General features: G+C 33.0%; 1 protein-coding gene across 5 annotated transcripts in view; it reads left to right on the top strand.

Moving 5' to 3' along the window:
• The first annotated feature begins 739 nt into the window (after nt 1-739).
• The window catches only part of LOC142330508 (uncharacterized), a 235,892-nt gene continuing 212,171 nt past the window's right edge, over nt 740-24,460 (top strand). For 4 of the 5 annotated variants that reach the window (XM_075375821.1, XM_075375820.1, XM_075375822.1 and 1 more), the window contains exon 1: nt 740-864. The gene's annotated coding sequence lies outside the window, so the exon portion shown is untranslated. The remainder of the gene's footprint in view (nt 865-24,460) is intronic. The other variant, XM_075375824.1, reaches the window with a different exon arrangement.

Below are 24,460 nucleotides of genomic sequence, written 5' to 3'. Positions count from 1 at the left end.
GAAGGAAAAAATTGTGTAGGCAGGCCACGTTTGGAATATGTAAAACAAATTGTTAGGGATGTTGGATGTAGAGGGTATACTGAAATGAAACGACTAGCACTAGATAGGGAATCTTGGAGAGCTGCATCAAACCAGTCAAATGACTGAAGACAAAAAAAAAAAAAAAAAAATCATTAAATGAATAAGAACCTATAACTTTCGTTTGACGGTGAAAATAACGAATGTTATCTTTTATACGAAAACTTATAACAGTAAAATATTGATTTCCAAGTATTGTAATAAACATTTTTAACGTTCTTAGAACATATACGTAATATGTATAGGCTTTGGATGATGTACGTGGAGCAAATAAAAAAAACAAAAAAATATATCGCTGCAAACGAAACTACTTAAAATAACTAATACGGTTTTGTATATTTCTTGTTAATTAGAATTCATGGAAGAATTTAAACATTTTTTAAAATGAAGTTGTAAACATATAATAAAAAAAAGAACCTATGTTGGAAATTACCAAAATATAAAAACTTTGGTCATTCCATCCTATAAAATTTAATTTGATGGAACAAATAATCTTTCTTTTAAGTAAATAATTGCTAAGGTAAACTTAAATAATTTGTGTCCGAATTAAGGGCATTATGTCATTTTACTTTCATTTGATGTTTACAGATAGCGCAGTAGTTGCTTATTCTTGTTTTCGTCGCTAGCTCTTGCCTGATTATTTTCTCAAGTAACGAGTGTATTAAAGATGGCAGAATGTGTCTAGTGCGGCTTGGTATGTGTCTAGTGATTACTGTTTTTGTGGATTTTCATTGTTTTAATTTGTGTGAGTGTTAACAATTCTCGTACAGTGGCTGAAATTACAATGTCAGTATCTTGTTAATCATCTTATTTTTAAATTTGTTTAATTTTTTTTTCTCTTTAGATAACAATTTTTATCCAACTGCTTTTTGGTAAAATTCTCGTGTTTTTAATAACACTGTACTTGCTTTATCAAAATATATTATCGTCTGATTTTTCGTTTGTTATTATTTTCAATGAAAATATTTTAATAACTTGCCCTTACTTTAACTGAAATAATTAATCGTCTGTGGTGATGTTACAAGACTTAACATAAATTTTTCTTAAGATGGTCATTAACACTTGCACTTGACTGAAAAAATTGATTCCGAACTGAGAAATTCAAATCTGAGACCCGTACACAGTAACAACCAATAATTTGACGGGGCTTTTCATAATTGTTTTTATATTTTTATTTATATAAGCGTTTTGAAATTTAAAAAATCCAGTTTTCAGTTAAGTTTTGTTTCCCAGAGATTGACACATGTTTGGTTGTTTACTTGTGAGAATAAAATTAATTAAATGTATATCAGTATATGTTAATTTATAAGGTTGGAAATACCAACTGCTGCAGAAGTCATAAACGTTTTCTGTTTGAACATTTGATTTATTTCTTAATTGTTTCACGTTATGAAACATCTATTTTATACCGGTAATATATATTGATATTTTATGTTCTTGTAATGATCTATTGATTTGAAGATGACTTAGAGTATAATCCATTTTTGTATTTAGTTTTTAATTATTTTGTTTGTGTTTGGAATAAAAAGCTAGCATGATATTTAATTTAATTAGTGACCTATAATGTTATTTGCCAGTCCAGTAAACTTTTGAAATAGAATATATTTTTATTAATTTGAATGTGGATTACAATTTTGTCTAAATTGGCTATGTAACTGTTTCAAAATTTAATTTGTCATCTGTAGAAAGGTTTGTGGCAAAAATTGTTATCTAGCAAGCCCATTGTCACGTTGATTTATGAGTTACATCAAAGATTTGGAGTAAGTTTTACGATTAGAAATATTTGCATTTATGATTATTAATTCTTTTTTCATTAATTTTGTAAATATTTGTTCTTAAATTTTTAACTATCTGTACCTGTGGTAAATGTATGCAAATTTTAACTATCGAAGAGAGATCTCTGTACTCCATGACAAAGTTTTATTGTTCTTATCCTAATGTTTCATTTACTACTTTGTCAGTTTTCCAGATATGAGAAAAAGACTTACTTAAAAATTATTTCATAGATATATTTTTTACTGTAATTTATTATAATGTTTGAATGAATAAAACAATGAACCGATAAAATTTATCTAACCGTACCGATAAAGTTTTATTATTAGAATATTTGTCTATGAAGTTCTGTATTTTGGTTTTTTGATTGTAATCAGCACCCCTTAAGTTATTATTGACATAGATTTAACATTTGAGCACAATATGTTAAAAGAAGTGAAGGTGATTAATATATATGATAATGAAAAACAACTTAGCAGTAAGTAATCAATACTTTAAACTTTAAAAAACCTTCACTGTTTAACGCTTTAATAGTTTTCAACCATTAAAAATAGTAAAATGTAATACTTGGGTCTTAATTTTTTACTGTTTACTAGTCTATTAACCTTTCCAATGTAATTTTAATGATTATACGGCTTTAATTTAATATATATTTAACAGGATTTTCCCGGAATTTATAAAATTATTGTGGGATTATCAATTTATATTATTTTTTTGTTTATATATACAATAAAAATTAAATTTAAAAATGTATTGTAAATTTCCATTTTTGTTATATCACAACAGAAGGAAATTAAAATATAAAAGATTCTGAATATTTATTAATTTTCCAAATTTTGGGCCCTGGTTATGAAAATCCAGATGTTATACAAGAAGCTTTGATATGGTCAATCTTACTATAGTATTATTATTATTATTATTATACATCAACATCTGTGTTGGATCAGTAGTTTTTATCTTTTTCGTGTTAGGTCCTGTGGTTTTAAATCCCAGTAAAGTTTGGTATTTTTCATATGACCAATAATTCATCTCTCATTATTGACTAATTCAGCGGTTAGTGTATAGTTGCTTAATAAAAGGAAATATTATTACGTTTCAAAATTTTTGTTTGCATTTGTAACTTTGTTCAAACAACGTGATAACAATTTAATTATCCTCATTATTGTATTTGGAAAGGTTGAATCCATATTTTATTATATAAGCTGTTTTATTTTTTGGAACTTATCATAATTAATTAAGAAATTATAATAATGTAAAATCTGCTGAAAAATTTAATGTTTAAGATTTAATTTATGTTTAGGTTTTGAAGATTTTTTTTCTAATAGGAAAACAGAAGAATTATACAATTATAAAGAATTATGAAAAAACGTAGAATTTTTGTAAAGAAATTTTATTTTCTATTAGGAATAATATTGTTTTACAAGTAGAAATGTTTTTTATTGACCAGGTTGCCATTCTTTTTTCAAAGTGTAATTTAATTTATGTTAGGTTGTTGATGAGGATTTTATAATTATTTAATAACTTGTCAGTAAAAACAATATTTTTATATAATCCTCTTTTCTTAAGTACAGAAAAATGTTTTTCATTTTGTTTTTAATAGCCTATAACTGATTTATGATTTTTTATTATTAATGACTGTATGTGAGTGAAGCCTTGCTCTATAAACTTAAACCAGTTTTATGTAATTCACATACAATTAAGAAACACCATAACTTTATGTTCAATTTTGAATACTTATATTAATAATAGCGTTTCTGTTGTACATTATGCAAAATTTCTGTATGGTTTTTATTAGATGATAAATTCTCCTGGGATGGTCAAATTGATTTGTTTTCTACAAAATTAAATCGCACTAATTTGTTTTGAAGTATATTTTTGTGTAAAGTATTACTACATCTCTTGGGGCTTCCTCAAAAAGTCAGAACATGTTTTCAAGATATAAAAATAGGCTGTCTGATCATCGTTTGATGTCCATAAGTGAATCGGTTTTTTTAAAAAGGGTATGAACCTGTGTAACTAAGTTTACAGGAAAATGAAAAAATTCTGTAATGAAAAATTTCTGTTTTTTTACATTTATGAATTTTTCTTATTTTCTTTAAAGCCCATTTTGAAAGTTAAATGTTGTATAATTAAATTTATGCAATATTTTTAAATTTCCGGACCGATGCCTTTGTGAAAATAATCAAAGGTGTAAATGAATACATCATATTTTTTAAAAAGTTTTTTAATCAAAGAAAATAAATACAGTAATAAACATTATAAAAAAAATAAAATGTGATCCTAACATATACAATATTACAATACCGTGCAACAAAAAAATTATGTTTTCAGTAATCCATGCGACCTAAATCTCTTGATAAAAACCATACAAAAGTGAAATAAATTGTTTTAAAAAATAGCTAGTCAATGATATGCTGTAATAGCAAAAAAAATACATAGTAACATTTTTATATAAAAATTTGATAAATTAGTTCAAATATGAATAATGTTTTTTTATTTAAATCTAATCATCCTCATCTGTTTCATTAGTGTGTGGCATGAAAACATTGATTCTTAAAATTCTGTGTGTTCTGGAATATAATGCTTTATTTTAGATACATCTTTTACTTTGCTTTCTTTTATTTGGATTTTTCCACTTTCTTATACGTTTAAAACTTAATCTTTCAAAAGTCAAAAGCGTGCAGTTTATACTGTAGATTGTAGATGGGGCGTTTATAATACCTTCACAATTGATATCGTAAACAAAGTGGTAGAAGGAAGGTATAGAAAATGCTACTCTGTCTGAATGTAGTTTTCATCAAGTTTAATTGAAACGGTTGATTTTACATAATAACGTTTCAATCGATTCTTAAAACTTAGTATGTCAGCCGCTTCAGTTTCCTTTACGATGAACTTTCCTGCGGTTAAACATTTTATAATAATACCCTTATGTATTTCATCAACTGTAAAAATTTGATTTGATTTCTTTTCAAATTCTGTTTAATTACACTAAAATCTCTGTCGCACGGTATAAAACTGTGTTCTTTAGTAGGGAAGAACCGCTATACCTTTTCATATCTACTGGGGTCCGTAAGAACCAACAAGTAAGTATCTGTTTAAAGTTTGATTTTTGTTTTGCCCAAAACAATTGTCACTGAATACACAGTTCTTTACGGTTAGATCCTGAATATTATAAGTAATCGTGTATAAAGGTGCACGCTTCATTAGGACCTTTCTTTTGTTGTTACCTTCGTGATATACAAACAGTACACTGGTTTTTTCTTTTAAATTAGATGCACAAAAAACATTAACAGTCTGCCGGTGTAAGTAAAATAGTTCTCGCACCAGCAATTTTGGGAGCGCAAGATTTTTTTTTTGTTTAAAATCAAATGCAATGGATAGAATATCCGGTTCTTTGTCCTTCGCTTTACTTTTTTCATGCTTTAGGGCATCGTAGAACTTCTTTCTTTTTCCTTTACGATTAACTCGGCGGCAGCTGTTCGTTTAGCCACCTTTAGATGAAGTGACATAATCCTAAGGTTCAGCTGCTCACAAATACCACAAGCGTCAACCTGAGACCTACCAAATTTGTAATTATAATTTTTACAGAAAACTTCAATATAAAAGTAATAACTAAAATTAGCATTTATGTTGTCTTTATGTTTTACAATGAAAATCCTCCGCAACGGTTTTATATTTAAATCTGCATTCAAATAATTAGCGAGTTCACCAGTATATTTTGATCGCTTTAACGGGTAAGTTTCATGTGTTCTCTTCCAAGATCGTAAACCGTTTTCTGGACAATGCGAGGTTGTTTTTGCACTTGTCTTCAGGGATCCTCCCGGCTAATTTTAACTCTCTTCATCTTCTTACTGTTTTAGTTGAAATGTTATAATTTTTTATAAATGCATTTAAACATACCTGTTAAGGAGTAGAACCTACTAAAAGATTACACCTGAAACTAACAGAATTAACTCTGGGAGCTTTCCCATCAGATTTTTTTGTTAAAAATCTGATCAAAGGATCACCTTTGATGTCCAGAACGTCACTGAGACCTTGTAAATAAATATCCTGCTTGTTTTTCTCCGTGTAGCGTAGTTTAGAAAATATATCAAGACAATTTATATCGGTTGATTAAAATCAGCGAAACAGCCGATTTAGTAACTGTACAGTTAAACAGAGTGCACGTCAGACCGAGTTATTTTTCAAAGACATTTTTAAAAAATGATATGGAACATTAGCTTCATTTTGAAATCAAGAAATACACCGGATAACGTCTCTAATACAAAATTATAAGTGTAAAACTGAAAATGACAAAATTTGTGACCGATACCGTTTTAAAAAAAACCAATTCAAGTACTATTTGTTGATGGATACTTAAAAAGTTAAATATGTAGATTATCCTTGTATATATGTTTATAAGTACGCGATCTTTGTTAAAAATAATATTTACTTATTCTTAAAAAATAAAACAAATCAACCTCTGTTAAATTAGATGACAAAAGTTTTTCTTGTAATTCTTCTCTCTTTTTCTGTCGTCTCCGGAACCACCGTAAGGTATTATTTTAGAGGATGATGTGTATGAATGTAAATGAAGTGTAGTCTTGTGCAGACTCTGCATAAACTTGGAGTTATTTCTTGTAACCCTGCGTAAACTTTGGCTTACAAAAAAGGGCCTTGTATACTTTCATTGTAATTTTTACTGAATTACCAAACCGTTTTAAAATTTTCCATCCGGTTATTTAAAAACCGATTAAAAAAATTTCTTTTGCAAAAACAATATTACCGTGTCGTTGAATTTAAAAAAAATAATAATTAAACGATTATTAAAACCCTGAATTTTCTGCGTGTTTAATTGTACATAAATATTCCTCGGTTTTTATTAACCCCTTCTGAATTATGTATTTTGTAGTTATCTCTTTGTATTTAGTATTTAATGCTTTTTATATTTAGAACTTTAATCGTACTTATTTTTCTTTTTACAGACGATTATACCGTGACCCTTGACCCTTCTGGGACTATTGAATGGCAGTTCTTTTTTTATTTGTAAGCCGATGCGATTTACATAATATATTATTATTATGCGATCGATCAGAATAAAAGATTTATTTACTTTATCGGTTGAAATATTTTGTCGTTTTGTCTAATTGTACGATCGGTTTTAACTTGCAAGGATAATATCCCGTTTATAATTTACTGAACATCAGCGTATTACAATTTTGATTTAAAAATGATAGATTTTCGTTAAACTTATCTGAAAAATTCAACATTAACGTCGAATTAATTGTTGCGTTCGACAACAATTAAGAAATTTATATAACGTTAAGAATATTAATATATATTAAGAACTACTACTTAATATAGTTTTGCACGACTTCTTTTTATCGTTGTATAAACTTAATGTGCAGCGGTAGTTAAATTCAATTTCTCTGTTACATAGTAGTAAGGGTTTATCTGGGAGTTACGTAGTAGGGCCCGTATCGTCAAACGGTTTTTTGTATTTCTTTGGTTTAGCGGTACGGGCTGTATCTGTTAACCTAAATCGTCGCTAGTAACTGGAAAGCGCGTACACGACTTAATACGTGCGAATTTTTGTATTTACTGTGTTTTTTTATTTTTATTCGTGACGTTCTGAAAATCTGGATTTCTAATACATCTATAGTTAAAATATGTATACAGAATAATCGATACAGACCTGTTCTTAGTGTGAACATATATAGAGTTTGTTGTGCTGCTCGATCATCACTAAGGATGCGTTTTAGTAACGATCGACAACAGAATGTCGCCGGCATTTGAGGAGTTGACATCGTTAAAATATAATTATTCCGGTCAAGGTTTACAACCGTCAACCACCTGCATACAGACCGGTTAACACTCTAAATCGTACCGACATAACACCTTATAGTTGAATGAACTATTCGACGTATTCGACAAATTTTACACGCTCAAATTATTTTTAATATTTTTATAGTATTATCGCTTCTTTACGCGATAAAAATTTAGCCGTTAATCGTCGTTTAAAAAAATAATTCCGGTTTAGCTTTTGGTTGTTAAACGTTTCCGTATCTCGATGGGATTTCATAAAAATATTATTCGATGGAAATTTAAAAAGCCGTTAAAATATCTGAAATCGTTAAAAACTTAAAAAATTTCGTAGGAATTTCTTTTTCTAACGGTAAATTTTGTATTTTTTCTTTTACTTCTATATCGTTCTTCTCGGTACTGCGGAATTGTATTTTTTAAATTATCTGCCCGAATTTGAAAACGAACGATTAAGTTGTCGGTTTGTAATTTTACAGTGCGGGTTTTTGTTGTTTTAGTTTGAGGGCTGCGATACAGCAACGGCTAATTTATTCCGTCCTGTTACGAATTCGTGAATACATTTTCTTGCGTAATGAAAAATAAGGGTCGGAAAGTACCGGTGAAGACTGCTAATCGTATACTCGAATAAAGAACTGTAAACTTAAAACCGATCGAAGATGAAAGCGGAAGTATTCTTTTGCGTTTATGAAACGTATTAAGACCTAATTGTACGTAAGAATTTACGTGAAATGCACGTAAGAATTTTTAAATTAAGCTTCGGCCTGTATTAAATGTTCGTTATTTTAAATTTAGTTTTTTTTAATTGTTGTTATTCACGGAACGGTTATAAGAGTTCACAAGGATTAGTAAATTCAGCATCTGCGATTTCTATAGCGTTCTCCGCTTTCGTTCGTCCTGGATTTTCACTTTCTAATCCACGCCGTGTAATAAAAACTCGCCTTCACGTTGTTTTATATACCGAGATACACCTAGATTTTCTTTTTTCTTATCGCGGCTGTATTATTGCTTTCACAAGCCTCCTATTATTCTGACTGCGACCGAGAGATTTACGTATTATTGTATTATATGCTGTAGTTCCTGCTTACCTTATGTTCTATCGACAGAAACCTCGTCTATACGGTCCGGTGGATGTATGCGTTTTTATTGAAGGCGCATTGATAACCGCGTTAAAATATTCTTTATATAATACGATTTGCTTTAATTCTTATTATGTAATATTAATTAATCTAAACGTAAACAGTATGTGCGGTTATAAAAATATTTTTTTAAAAGTACGTTATTTTAGTTTTCCCGGTTGTACAGTTTAATTGCTGCTGCAGCATCAGCACAGCTATAAAGGGATCGAACGGAATTTTGGCTATCGGGGTATTTGCAAATATAAACGTTTGAACAATTTCGTAGTCCAAAAAACTTAAAAAAAAAGAAAGGTTATAGAAATTTCTGGAATATGTATGTTCGTACATATTTGAGTCGGCGTATATTTTGACGTATATTTTTTTATATCTCTGGACTAGCTAAACGTAAATTCTTTGAAAACTGCTCAAAAAATGGGGAATTAATTACACTAACATTTTATAGAACTTAAAAACGAGAGAAGGGAAGATTTCATAGTTTTTAATTTTTGACTTATACGATAATCGTTACTTAGTAAGTTACTTAAAATTACAAAGTTTTAAGTACGTCATATTTATTTGGGGATATTCAATATCGCTTCCAAACGGTTTTTCCCCGTATATATATTTCCCAGCATCGGCTTGATTTTTGACCAAGACAAGAGGGCATCGCAGAACTTTTTTTCTTCTTACTAAACTCTTAATTTTTTTTAGCTTTGTTGTACCAAGACGGGACAACTATTGAAATAATTACTCCGGTAAATAATTTTGTTTTTTTAAGCTCCAAAAACAAATGGCCGAATGCGGCCTGTACATCGATATAAATTTTTTAAGATTGAAAATCCAATGTTAATATAAATGACATGACTCTAAAACCGGCGGTGGGGAGGCCTTAAGAATTTTATAATTTAAAAAAAAATTTTTTTACAATTTCTGATATATATATTTTTATGTATTTTTCAAGTTGTCGTTGTTAAAAATGTTATGAGGCAGCTATCGAGCAAGGGATCAAATAACGCAAATATTTTTATTAAAAATCTTTTTTAAAGAGATTTATTATTAATAGTAATTTCAATTCTATTTAATTTTAATAATAAACGCATTTGTGAAGGAGATCGACCGGGACCCAAATTTTTGCTTCCTTGTATGAAGTAAAGGAACTATTGTGATCGCGAAAAATTTCGGTTTCCAGATTTCAATGGAAATTCCCATTTTGACCATCCCTGAATCCATTTTGACTAGTTCGGCGTGACGTCTGTACGTACGTATGTATCTCGCATAACTCAAAAACGATTAGCCGTAGGATGTTGGAATTTTGGATTTTTGGACTGTTGTAATATCTAGATGTGCACCTCCCATTTTTACTGCAATCGACTGACCAAAATGTTCCAAAAAGCCCAAAATTCCCCAAAAAATTGAATTTTGGACTTTTTCTTAACCGCAGTAATAAGTCCTCATCGAGAGCTTTTCAACGATATATCATAAGTTGCACTTATTTTCATTACTTCAGAATTATAGCAAAATAAATATTTAATTAATGAAATATTTGGATCTTACAGGCGGAAGGCACATCGGTTCGAATCCGACTTCATATACGCATATTTTTTTTAACCTTTTTTTAAATTGAAATACATTGATTTATTAATAATTATTAACGTCTGACTGTAAAAAATATTTTAACAATAAATAGTAATTAAATAAAAACAAAAAAAAAAAAATACATATGAAAAAAATCAGAAGTTATAGTGAAGTAAAAATTTATGTACTTAATTTTAATACAAAAATTCTTACAATCGGAGATTATTATATATTTATTTAAATTGAAAAAAATATATATGTGTGTATGAAGTCGGATTCGAACCGACGTGTGGATGGTTACGGATCCGACACGCTCTTAATTACACCGCATCTACTTGTGCGTTGTGAATCAAAATTAATATATTAATATAAAATGCTAAGACAATTTTTAGGGCCATTTGCCTTGCGTACAATTGAATATTGATTGCGTGTTAGTATTTTGTGATGAAGACATGTAAACGGTGTAGTATTCACACACGGAATACGGTTCAAATCTGTACCGAAGCCCGTGCCTTCCCCTTCTTTGCTGATCTTAGATGTGTTATAAATATATCTCCTGTGTAAATACATAATTCTTTTTTAATTTATGCGTTTATTTCAGTTTCCTTGATAATAAATATTAATATTTAACTTTTTGTTGAATCCCAGTGTTAACAGAAAACTAAATTAATTGCAATTTAATACCGTACGCGAAGAAAATCTATTCCTGATGTTCTATCTTGTGACAAGTCATTTGTACCGCTGTAGGTTCTATTTTCATTTAAGGTTTGTTCCCGTTGTTTCCGGGTTCCTTTCTGCCGTTTTTACAATAGCTGTTATTTTCGCTTCCTGTTTAATTATATTTCTGATAAAATATATATATATATATATATGTCGGAGAGGCGAGGAGATTTGTCAGGGATTCAACGTTTTGTGCTTCACTCATTCCCACCATTACAAGTGGAGAATATATCAGATTACAATAAAGTTAAATTAATAAAAATGAGTAGATAACTCGTACAATGAAATAATTACAAATGATAATTATCACTTATCAATAACTCAGTAGCACACGAATTACAATATAAGATTAATTCAATTTAGAATTCAAATAATATTAAAACAACTTGCGATAGACCGAGGCTCAGGGAAATAACGAATTCGCGACCACCAGGACGTCTGTTCGATCTGGGTTCCAAAGCAAGACTACCCTTTCTCCATATTCTCAAATAATATACCTACTGCATATTTCCTTTTCCTTATTAATTTTATGATACCCCTATCGTCCTGGGATCCCGACTACGTTGACAACCATGTGCCTACCTAGCCTAAGCCTACCGCAATAAAACAATTTAAACCTTATTTTACAAAATATTACTAGTAATAATACATTTCTTAAAACTACTAAAAATACAGACATTCTAAAGAATATTCTCATCGTTTTGTCGGAAGATACTCCACTGTACTTTATTCTCCGACATATATATTACGAGGCTTCGATTTACACGAGGCCGATTTAAGATAATTTTGTACAGCTAGCGAATAGGAAATTGAGATTCAGGTCGCACTGTTAGCAGAGCTACCCCTACCCGATCTGACGATTGCCGAACTCATACCTGGATCGGTGCTAAAAATGCAGCGGTATCTGAATTTTTTTTTTACGATATATATCTGTACAGATATTGTGGAAAATGACTTACGAATCTCCTGAAAAAAATAAACGAAGTCATTCTTCAGCGACGGGCTTATATATCACCCGATATTTTTGATGAATATCTTTATCGAGAAGGGGAATACCGCATTACGCGTTAAATGATTCTCGTTCGGCCAGCTGGTAATATACGATGCAACAAAACGTTTTTCTCTTAGGTACTAAGGAACCACCCGAGGAACAGGGTCGGGGGTTTTTTTAAAAGAAAATTGAAATATACGACGCGACAAATTGTTTTTCTGTTAGGTACTAAGGAACCACCCGAGGAACAGGGTCGGGAGTTTTTTAAAAGAAAATTGAAATATACGACGCGACAAATTGTTTTTCCTGTAGACACAAAAGAACCCCTTTTTTTAAAAGAAAACTATCGCCCGTCTCTGGAAACGTGGCGGTGTGTGGAAGTAAGCGACCGAAATGTAAATTGTTTAAACATCCCTTTACGATTCTCCGACTATTTGCTCATATTTTGCCTAACGTTCGTATATCGCACCTGTATAAAAGAACTTTTGATTTGTTCGTTTCTGCGAGAGGAAATCGTGCTGTTTTTCTTATAATAGACTAATTCTTCTTTTTTTTAATTTATCAGAGATAGATTTTCCGAAATTTATAAGAAACGGTTACGTCCAGGTATTATATCTGCAAACTAATAACGATTGTAAATAAATTAAAAAAATAATAATATATATTTTACGTTTCTGTTTTGAAGACCGCGTCTGCTACGCGAAATTAAACCGTACGATAAATTTTGTAGTTCTGTCAGTAGATAATTTCCCAGCGGATTTCAAGTCGATTCTTTTGTTTAGTTCGATGTAGGTTCTGGTTTCAATTCGTATTTTATCCGGTTTTGTTATTTTTAATGTTAACAAAAGTCCCCGCTCGCCTTAATCTTTTGGATAGATAAATTCTTAATGATCTTTTAAACGAATTATCGGTATCGGCTTAATCGGTCTATTACAGTGAATTTGTTTAAATTCGTTTGTGCAGAGAGTTAACAAAAAAGATTTCCTTCTCGTAGCGACAGATCGACCGAGGCCTATGCGGTTAGTTCTTTCATCTCTAATGAACGGTCGGTTCCCCGATACCTTCTCCTACAGTCATCGTTCTGTCATTCTATCGTTGCTTTGCGATTTATTACACGTCCCGGCCTGGTAACAACCTTTAACAACAGCGGCTTATTAGAACTTAACAAGCTTGTTACAAGCTACAACTATAGTCGCATTTATAAGAGGGATGCGACAGCCTTACGGGTCGTGATTCAACTAAGCTGTTGGAAACTTAATGGAAAACCGTACAAATCAGTCGATTAAATTTGGATCAATTTATATGCTTTATGCGTTATGTGCGACCGAATGGGGTGTGGTGGCGGGAATAATGCCAGTAAGCCGATATTTATATGCGTCATAGCATAATTGTATATGTCGGGTAAGTATGTGTGTATTTATTTCTAATAACTCGCATTATTACTTGTTTTTTCAGTCGACATTCACATTGTGTTTTTGTAGCAGTTGCAGTTAAGTTTAATAAGAAAAATGTTTATATATATATATATACTAACTTAAATGTAATTTATTTAAGTTTATTTTCCTCTTAATTGGATACAATTAAATATAATAAAAGAAATATGTGCTTTGTAAAGGTTTCAATACACAGGAAATAGCAATCAGGTTATATAAAGAAGTAATTATGAAACGATAAGATGAATCAGGTACGAGTAGGGGGATCTATTACAACAAGGGTGGGGATAAAATATTGTTATCTAAGATGGGTACACCGGTTAATTTCTTAGTATGTAACAGAATTTTGTATGATTTGTATTGTCACCTGAGGAACCTTAGAGAATTCTAAGCGAAACGTTGTGTATTTAATTTATAAGTTTATACAGTTGTAACCCAAGAAATTAATAAAGGTGATATTTTAAAGTAAAATTTGTCTTTTTATTATATTCATATATTAGAATTGTTTTTTTTTTTTTTAATAACTTAGGAAAGAGTAGTGTTGACCTTTCAAGTATTTTGTAGAGCTTAATTACGTACTTCCAGTTTTGGTAACTTATTTTAATGATATATTTAAATTAATTTAAACGAAATATTAAAATACAATTTTTGTAAACGCATTTGTCATTGTCGATTTTTATAATATATTTGTTATATTTTCATGTAAATACGTTTAATTTTTTAAGACTGTCATTTAAGATATCGATCTATAAAATAGTTAATCTTTAATTTTAAAGAAAGTTTTTAAGTTTTTTCATATTATCGAAGTAACCGGTGTTATGTTTGACGCATTTATACGCTTGCAAATGTTTCTGATACCGTGTTTAGCGGATTTTCAAAGAATTTGTAGAAATCGCTACTGCGGCTGGTCGGATTTTCTAACGGTTGTTGGAGGGGATCAGCGGTTTGGATTCTCCTGAACACGATTCTGCAATACGCACAATTATGTTTATATACGTATTTATGTATAAGATTTTTTCGTCCGATCTACAGAACGCAAATCTTAACCGATTTTGACGGAACTTTGCGGGGTGGTGTAACCTATCGGGAATACAGTCCTGTTGATTTTCAAGGGAATCGGAGTTTAGCCAAAAAAAGTGTTTTTTTTTTTTTTTTTTTGTACATTTTCAGCTTTTTTCATTCTGTAGGGTCCAAGTTTTAACCGCTTTAATGAAACTCTGTAGAAAAAATGTAAACCTAGTAGAAATAAAATCCTATTGATTTTCTAGCGGAGCGGTTCACAGGAACCGGAGTTAGAGGCAAAAAAAGTACTGTAGTTTTCGAATACGTTTTCATGTAACTTGAAGGGTGACATGTTAGAAAGTCAAAATTAGATTTTTCCGAGCGATACCAGGTGCGAGCTGGGTTCCGAACGGTCCCAAAACATCAAGTTTGAAGCCAAAATCAGATTTTTCCGAGCTAGTTTATCTGTAATATTTTAGTTTCGCGATAATCCAAATTTTGTTTTGATATGAAGGAAAGGGTCGGTATCAAAAAATTTAATTTTGAAGTTTCGAGCCTTTTGGATGTGTTTTTGGTAAATTTGAATCTTTTCTTTTTTGTGAGCGAGCACGACTCCAAAATCACACAAATAACGGGTAACGAAGTCAAGGCGGGTTTTTTGCGAGTACCAGTGTTTAGCGATTGATGCTGGCACAACTTGTTAGTGTAAAACGGAGGAAGTAACACGTATTTACACGGTGTCCCGCGAAGAATCGGAGAAACTTTCAGGACATGTTCTACCGGTGAAAATAACGATAAACGTTCATGCAAACATAGGACTGGAAAGTTTTTTCGAGTTAAAGCTAGCGAAAGATTTCGCCCGGATTTCAAGCTCGTCTAATAAACAGAAGCCCTACTGTAATTTTTGGGACGCAAATTAAGGAGTGAAGTTGGTGGTTTCTTATGTAATTTGAGCTGGGAAATAGGATAGAACGGTTCCCGCAACTGTAACTTAAGTAGTTTTTAAGATATCCGACGTAAAACACAAAATTCGGTGTCGAATAACAAGTTTGTTTTAGGTTTGTTGTACAATAGTTTTGTTAAACGACTAATAAATGCTGAAGATTTAGTAGCAAAACTTGTAGAGAATTTAATTCTGAGAAAATTAAAGTAAATACAGCCGATAAAAAAGTAAATAAAATCTTTTAAAAATAGGTTTTTTACTGAAGTAAAACAGACCAAAAATAGACAGAAAATCGTATTACACTTTGTGTACGTAATAAACATTCTTTTTAAAAACAAAAATGCAAATTACAGAACATGAATTTTAAAGAAATACGTAATTTATAAAAATAATATTTCAGCTGTGTATATTCGGTAATTTACACGGTTACAAGATAATTACATAAAACTAAATTGAAACGCACGGTACTTTAGAAATATTTAAAAAAATTTAACGTATAGGTTGGCAGTACTAACAGCCGGTCAACAATGAAAATTGTGTACGTCGTTTGAATTTGTTGTGATAAGTTATACTCGCCCACCGGGTCGGTTTAGTGGTGAACGCGTCTTCGCAAATCCGCTGATTTCGAAGCGAGCGTTCAAGTCCTAGTAAAGGCGGTTATTTTTATACGGATTTGAATACTAGATCGTAGATACCGGTGTTTTTTGCGGTCGGTTTTCAATTAACCGCATCTCAGAAACGTTCCATCTGAGACTGTACAACACTACACTTCACTTACACCGACCATATCATCCTCCCCTGAAGTAATACGTGACGGCGATTCCCGGAGGCTAAACAGGGAAATGATTATGGAGTGTGGTGTTATCATATCGTAGTGTGAAAATGCCGTTTCGATTTTCTAAAAAAGAATATGCAGATGTAATTTTTTTAAATGAAATTTGTAACTGATATTCTGTAGCTGTTTGACCTGAACATCAGGAGAGATTTCCTGGAAGGCGGATTCAAAGTACGAAAACGTCTTTTTCGGTGTATCAGCATCTACGAACGAAAAAGTAATTTCCGAAATATTAATTTCCGAAATATTAATTTTCTGTCGAACGCCAAGTAAATCATCGTGTCAATGATGAACATCGTGTGACTCAGCGCATCGAGCTAGCCCAGGCGCTAGTATAAGGCGAATTTCTGACCGTTTTGTCAAAAAACAAAGTGTGGGGCATCCTACCGAATGAAAATCTATCCTTTCCGTCAGCAGAAGGTTCAAAATTTACGGTCAACAGATTACCCCTCGGCGGTTAAACTTCTGTCATCGGCTTCTAGACAACGCCGATAAGGTAAATTCAATCTTATTTATCGATGAAGCCACTGTTACGAGAAACGGAGTCTTCAGTTCTAAAAAATAGTCGTTTACGGAGCGAAGACAATCCACACGGTAATGTGGAAACTAGTTTCCACAGTAGATTGAATATTAATGTTTGGTACGGTAGATTATTAATGTCGACCGTTTTTTTTCAAAGAAAACCTTACGGGAGATGCATACGTTCATTTCTTGAAAAATAATTTGTCGACTGTTTTGGAAGATGTACCTTTACAAAATAGATTGCAAATGATTTTCCAGGACGATAGCGTAACGCCACATTTTTTTTCAGTAGCTAGAAATCACTTGAATGCTAATTTCTTAATCCGGATTGGACGCGATCGACCTACTAAACGCCACTAGATTACTTCATTTGGGGCCGTATGAAAACGGTATTATACAGACAAAACTTTAATACCAAAGAAGAGTTACTCATTAAACTACAAAATCTATTTAATTTATACGAAACGATCCTAAGATGATACTAGAAGTCCCCGGATATATTTTACGTCGGGCAGAGTGCTGTGTACATCGTGAAGGAGGGAATTTCGTATAGTTGCTGTAACAGAGGTTTGTTATCCTGTTACCATCTACCGTTTCGTGTATTTTCTTTTTTTGTTTTGCTATATTAAGAATAATGTTTATTAGGTACAGAAAGAATAATACGATTTTCTTCATCTGTTTTTCTTTAAAAAAGACTATTTTTAACTAATTTTTTGCTACCGATAAAAGTTTTTATCGGCTGTATTTACGTTAATTTTCTCAGAATTAAATTCTGTATAACTGTTGTTACTAAATCTTCCGCCTTTTTTAGTCGTTCAACAAAGCTGTTTTACTACAAACCTAAGAATCAAAATTTTGTTTCGACACCGAATTTGTACGTCGGATATGATAAAAACTACTGAAGATACAATTCTGGTACCTGTTTTATCCTTTCACCCAGCTCAAATTACATAGGAGACCGCCGACTTTACTGTTTAATTTGGGTCCCAAAAATTACAGTAGGGCTTCTTTTTATTAGAAGAGTTAAAATTCGGGCGAAATCTTTAGTCAGCTGTAATTCGAAAACAAAGAGTTTCCAGACCTATGTTTATAGATCGTTTTTCATTATTTTCACCGGTAGAAATGTACTGAAAGTTTATTCGTGGAACGCTCCCGTGTATAAAGTATTTATAGGATCGATACGCGGTATTATTTAATAACACGATACTAACGAAACAAGAAACACAAAAAACACCGAAAGCTAAATAAATATTTTCAAAAATCATTACTACAGTGCAACGTGCTTTGTTTCTTAACTAAAACCGGAATCCGTCCTTCTGACGCACTTACTGCGACAGAATTTTTACAGTTTTATTTTCCACATATTATTTTGTAAACGCTCGCTTTTTTTATTAATGTTTTAGTTGTATTAATTAATTTATGCGGTGTATTTTATAATCGGTTTGAGGTGTTTGTTTTTTTATATAGTTTTGAATTTTATTTTACGTATTAATTTATTTTTATCCTTTACACAATTCAGATGTTTCCCGCTTATTTTTTCCGATTGTCGGGAAAGGCATGTTTGGTTCTACTTGTATGCGATATATTATTAATTTTATCTGTCGTTTTAGTTTATTATAATCTTTAATTTTAGCTTATCGTCTTTTTATAATGCTGATATAAAAAAAAAGATGTTGTTACTTAAAATAACATATACGAGGTCTGTAAATGAAGTAATAAGACTGGTTTTTTTGAAGCCAAAGTGGTAACACTGTGAAGTTACTAGTAAAAATGTGGTTATATGAACGGCTGATTTATATTAGCTATTGATATTTTTAGTCTATTATTGCCGCGTGAGACGTAAACAGACTTTTCGTGAAACGAGTTTTTGTTGCGCGTTACAAAAATGAGCGATCGAATTACGAGCAACGTTGTGCGATCAAGTTTTGTATTAACGCTGTCAGAATCCTACTGAAACTTTTTCAAAATTGAAAAGGGCGTATAGAGATGACGCTCTGTCACGAGCCCAGGTTTGTAGGTGGTTTAAAGGGTTTTAATGTGGCCAGGAATCAGTTACGTCCCAAAAAAGCAAAAATGAACAAATAAAAAATCAAAACCGTTCTAATTTCTTTCTTCGATAGTAATGGCACTGTCGATAAGGAGTTCTTGTCTACAGGACAGATTAAATCAGTATGTTTACCGAGAAGTCTTGAAAGGCTGCGGAAAAGAGTCGCCCGCGTGAGACCAGCCATCAAAAGACAACTGAATGCTGCACCTTGTCACACTGCTCTCGATTAATGAGTTTTTGGCAAAGAAAAACGTTCCTGTAGGTTCTCAACCTCCTTATTCACCCGACTTGAGTCCCTGCGACTTTTTCCTGTTCCCGATTTTAAAAAAATATCATTTTGGAACAACAGAAAACATAAAAAAAATGAACCGACCGACTGAAGGATATTCCGGTTTCTGAGTTCCAACATTACTGAAAAGTGGGAAAACCGCTTGAGGCGTTGCGTGGCTCCCGAGAGAACCGTTTCGAAGATGATAAGAGTCTATGTTTAATTGGATTGTAAATAAAAAAGTTTTCCGATCTAGTCTCATTACTTTATTTACAGACCTCGTAAGTGCGTTCGGTGTTTCCATATAGAAAATCTATACTTGTTATTGCTATACTTGTTCGTAATCGATAAATCTTTCAAATTGTTATTTAATATTTTAATTTTACATAAGTATTCTTTCTTGCAAGTCCTTTTAAAAGCAAGAATTAATTACAGTTTCTAAAAAACAAAAACGTATATTTAGTTAAAGAGTTTGCGGTTTTAGTAGATGGGGTTTTACTTTTAAAATCAGATCACCGTTTACGTAAAATTCCTTTTGTAAACCTTTCTTTTTCCTGTTTAGCCTCCGGTAACTACCGTTTAGATAATTCTTCAGAGGATGAAATAAAAAAAAAGTTGTGTAACATAAATAGTATTATAATCGTTCTCCTAGGCCAAAAAGTTTGTAAAAGAATGTCCTTCTCTGCCTTGTACATCGTCGATCTTAACGGTTTGAAAAAGTTGTTTCCGTTTCTGTTATTATAAATAGATTTTAAAAGAAATAAAGTTTTATTTTGGGAATGGATTTTTCGACGATTTTTATTTTTGAATTATCAGTAAAAGTATAATTTTTTGATATTTTACGTGTTACTCGTGCAAATAATTATTATTATCTTATTTTTATTTTTTTGAGAAAGGTTTTAATTCGTACGATTATTTTAGCGCATTTATTTTCAATATTTTTATTACAATTAACAGAATAGACGACGGTCTAGTTGTCACATTCTACCATGTCGTCCCGGCCGTTTAATCGATTTTCCTGAGCGAACTTATTACTTAAACGTCGGTAAAATATTTATGTAAAGTTTCATCGGAGTTTATTGTGTTATCGGAATCTTATCGTCTAACAGAAATATACGGAACTCCACGTCTACAAAGGTACCTTTTTTTTTTAGTACGTAGTAAATCGGTGAACATCTTAATAATATAATGTGATATTAATGTGTTATAACATACGACCGGATATTACCAGACAGTACTCGACTGATATGTACGTATATATGTCATAGTTAAAAGTAATTTATGAAAGTTATTAAAGTAGTTTGTAGAAACACAATCTTTACTCTTAGCCGATGAGAAACGAGGGTAAGCTTCTCCAGTAAGCGGATCGGTCGTCGTACGACGGTTCGTAGTTAAGTGAGGAGGTCCTCTTTTGTACGAAGCCGATTTTAGTCTTTCTGTTTTTGGAACGAGCCGAGTAACGTATCTATAACGTAGTACTTTTTAAAATAAGTCTCGTGACGTAATCGTCGTTTTCATTTTACAAGACGTTTTTATCGCGTTTGAACCGGTGATATTCATTCGATATCTCACGGTATTCGAATTAAAAACGAGTAAAATTTTAAAATTAAATAAATTAAGGTTGTTCCGATTTACGATTTATGTTCCTTTTATAGGCCTATACTGCCGTTCTGAACCAAAGGTTCGTACCTTAATATACAGAATTTGTTGAGTTTTGGAAGATTTTCTCCTTTTTTTTTTACAACATTTTTTTATTTTATCGTATTTCAGTCCGTTCTTTTGTTGTAATTTATTAATTACCGTTTACCAAACGTTAGGTTGTTTAAAGCTTCATTTGAGAAGAAAACAGACGTACCCGTTAGGCTTAGGAAATCATTAAACCGTTATGTATACACCGAATTCAGTTCGGTGCGTTTACTCCCGCAGTTTATTTATTAAACGATAAATAACGACCGAAATTAAAATAAAGCGAAATATTGGTATCCGATGTTTTACATTTTAATTCCGACTCGTTTGTTATACAAATAAACGAGTAATGCCGTTTCTTGGGGCTTCCTCGAAAGGTTAGTATGAGTTTTCAAGTAGATTCTCAGATTTTGCGCCGATAAGTATGAATTTTGTAGACCGTTATTTAGTTAATTAAATATATTAACTTATCCCTGCGTTTATATTTATGAGTGTAGAATCTTTAATAAAAATTAAATTAATAACAATATCCACCTCTATTGAACCAGACGAACGAACTGTTTTTGTTATTAGACGCAGTACTTCGGTGTATGAGAAAAGGTCTTCTTACGCTTACGATGCTGTTTTTAATTAATTATGAATTATTTGAAAGTATCTTACCGATTTAAAAAAACTAGAATTATAAGGTTTTTGTTTTATGTAATCTGTTTCAGTCTCTGCGAATGAAGTTGATAAGATTTTACCGCGATTCCATTGACGATCCATCCCGACTAATTCTGGGAGCTCCTTTTTTAATGATAGATTTTCAAGAAATAGCTGTTCTAATTAGAATTACCGTTAAACATTTAAAAAACCCGCTTCGTTTTAATATGACGAGAAAAAAATGTTAATAATTTTATTAAAAACGACTTAACTACGACGAGATGACGTTTGTAAATAAAAAATGTTATAAATAAAATTGATCGCCCGAGTGGGCGGTAAGTAGTAATTTTTGCAAGAAAATGATTAGCCGGCGTCTTGCGTTATGAATAGCAGCGCGATACAATAATACCGATTAAAAATACAACAGCATCTAACAAAGAATGCGTCAATGTTTTCCTCTCTGCGGCATTTAACTTTTAAAAGAAATATATTTTTTTAAATAACCTCTCGTTCTTCGAAAACCGATATTTCACTTAAACGATTACTAATGCGATCGATAGCGATTACGTTTAGCTTTTCATTGCGCTTTTTTTTATTAAGAAGCGACTTAGGAAGCTTCAGACTCATCGGTAAAGATATAGCGCTCTATGGACGCATGTTAACCGCGATCGTAATATTTTACACTAACCTAGAGCGACTAGAAATAATTAATTCACGGTTTATACATCCGATTTTAAGTAGTATTTGGAAAGAAACTCGCTCGTCCAAAATTACATCAAACGCCCGCATGACTTGTAGGGTTACGTATCAAAATTTCGTGAAATGTCCGCGTGCTGTCTTATAGTTGTACCGTGGATGATATTTATTCTATAGCGCTTCGAAATTTTAGCGAAAGTTTTTTGTGTGTGACGGTGCCCTGATCAACGAAAATAAGGTAAAAGCGAATTAACATTTCTGTTTAACGAATGACGAATCTAAAATAACTTTCTTTCGTTAGTTTGTGTTAATTTTTTAGCCTTGACGAATAGACCTGATGAATCCGATGATCTCGGCGAGTTAGGCAGCATGTATCCCTCATCTTTGTCTGCACGGTTCTGGATTCGAATACCGGATAGGCTTGACTTACTCCACTTATCAGTGTACGTTTTTCGGCGTGATAAAAAGGAGAGTGGTGCTTGTAATCGACATCGGCCTACGTGACTATTTGTCTAACCGTACGGCTCTGTTTAAGGATGCGCACCTAGTTGTAAAAAAATCCGTTACCAGTGGAAACCCGCAGGGTTCCGTTCTCGGTCACCTGCTCTGGAACCTGGTATTCGACGGATTTCTGGGATTGCCATTTCCAGAAGAGGTCACGGCTCAGGCTTTCGCCGATGACTGTATCCTTTTAGTTCGTGGTAATCCTCGACCATAAGTAGAAGACCGGGCGCAGGCGGTCTTGTCAGTCGCAGAGGACTGGATGGACATTCAAAATTTAAAGATTTCTGTGCAGACAAATTATCGTACAGTCGTAACCTCCATATTAAATATAAAGACTAGAGTTAGTTACAGTTAGAGTTCATAAGTAGCTAGGTGTTTTGTTTGATGAAAAGTTTTGTTTAACAACCACATTAGGCAAGGAGGGTGTTTTTAAAACAACCTCCTATGAGGCTACCACTTTATTGGGAAAGGCTTTCCCAATAGATTTAGTGGTGAATTTCGGGCAGCCATGTGGAGATTGTGAAGAGGCCTAGGTAATTGGGTAGCGGTTTCGTGCCGGGCCAGTACCGGAGCGGAACGGTGATCACAATGCACCGGATCTAAATTTCGTTCAATTGCCCGTCTGCCACCTGCGGAAGAGGATGCAGAGCCTCGCGGTGGAAGCACGGCATCTGGAACGGAACACCACGATTGAGGGAAGATCCTTGTATAAGGTCATACTGGACATGGGGGGATGGTATGCCTCGAGCTCGTTTTTAAGGGCAACGGGTGCCCAGGTGCTCACCAACCACGCTAACTTGAGCCAGTATCTGTTTCGGTTCCGCGTGGCAGCTGATGAACTGTGCGTCTGCGGGGAGGTCCAGTCAAATAAACAGCTGATGTTTGACTGCCCTGATCTTGGGGGTGACCAGAGACCGGGCCACCCTGGAACTTAGAGGTCAAGGGGAAAATTGGCCACTCACAAGCGGCGAGTCAATGTGATACGAGCCACATTGTCGGACCATGTGGGACCATTGTTCCTTGATGCGGTTGCTTTGTTCATACTATATCAGTAGTTTACTTAAGGGAAAGATTCCTTCCTCACTGCTGCGGGAAGGTAACCTAGAGATATATGGCTGACCACCAGCCGGTTAAGGCTGCAAGCACTTTAATGTAGTAGACAGGTACTTGTTGGTATTCACCGACCTAGTCGTGTCAGGGAATTGCTGTCTAGACGAAGTAAATTTTAATTTATGGATGTCATATATATTTTTAGTAGTTGACGGGGTGCGCCTACCCGTTTTAGTAAATATATGACAATTTCCGTCCATTGGCCTTGGCCGCCGTAGGACCCTGTCGAAACCAGTCTTGATGGCCCGGCCGAATCGTTCATCCACCAATTTCACCTCCTCGCTGTCCTCAATACGCCATTTCAATTCTCCATACACCATTCCAACTCCTGTAGTGCAGGTGCGCACTCGCGCCGCAGCTTGTTTGATCCAGGCCCCTTAGGTTATAGCGGCCCGAATCTGGAGCTCTTACACCGCCTCCATAAGCAATCTTATAGGTTATAAGCCTATGATCGCTCACACTGGCTTGGATCAAACACTGGGAAGCCCAGGCCCACTGGCTTCGGGCCAGGCACTCCCAATTATTTGTACTTCTAAGCAGATCGCCCGTCACCAAAGTGACGTCGATCTAACTTTCCCTCGCTTCGGATGAGAAGGTTGGCGGTTGTTCTGGCTCGTTAATCAAGTAGAGGTTCCTGGCTTTTACGAACTGTTTAGACCAGCGCCTCTGGGGTCAGTGAGTGGTGATCCCCGGGCAGAAGACTTGATGTTAGCGTCCA

This window comes from Lycorma delicatula, chromosome 9 (assembly GCF_047948215.1).
Source record: "Lycorma delicatula isolate Av1 chromosome 9, ASM4794821v1, whole genome shotgun sequence".
Classification (NCBI taxonomy): Eukaryota; Metazoa; Arthropoda; class Insecta; order Hemiptera; family Fulgoridae; genus Lycorma; species Lycorma delicatula.
Note: the sequence above shows the minus strand (reverse complement) of the source record. Positions and strands in the feature narration are given on the sequence as shown.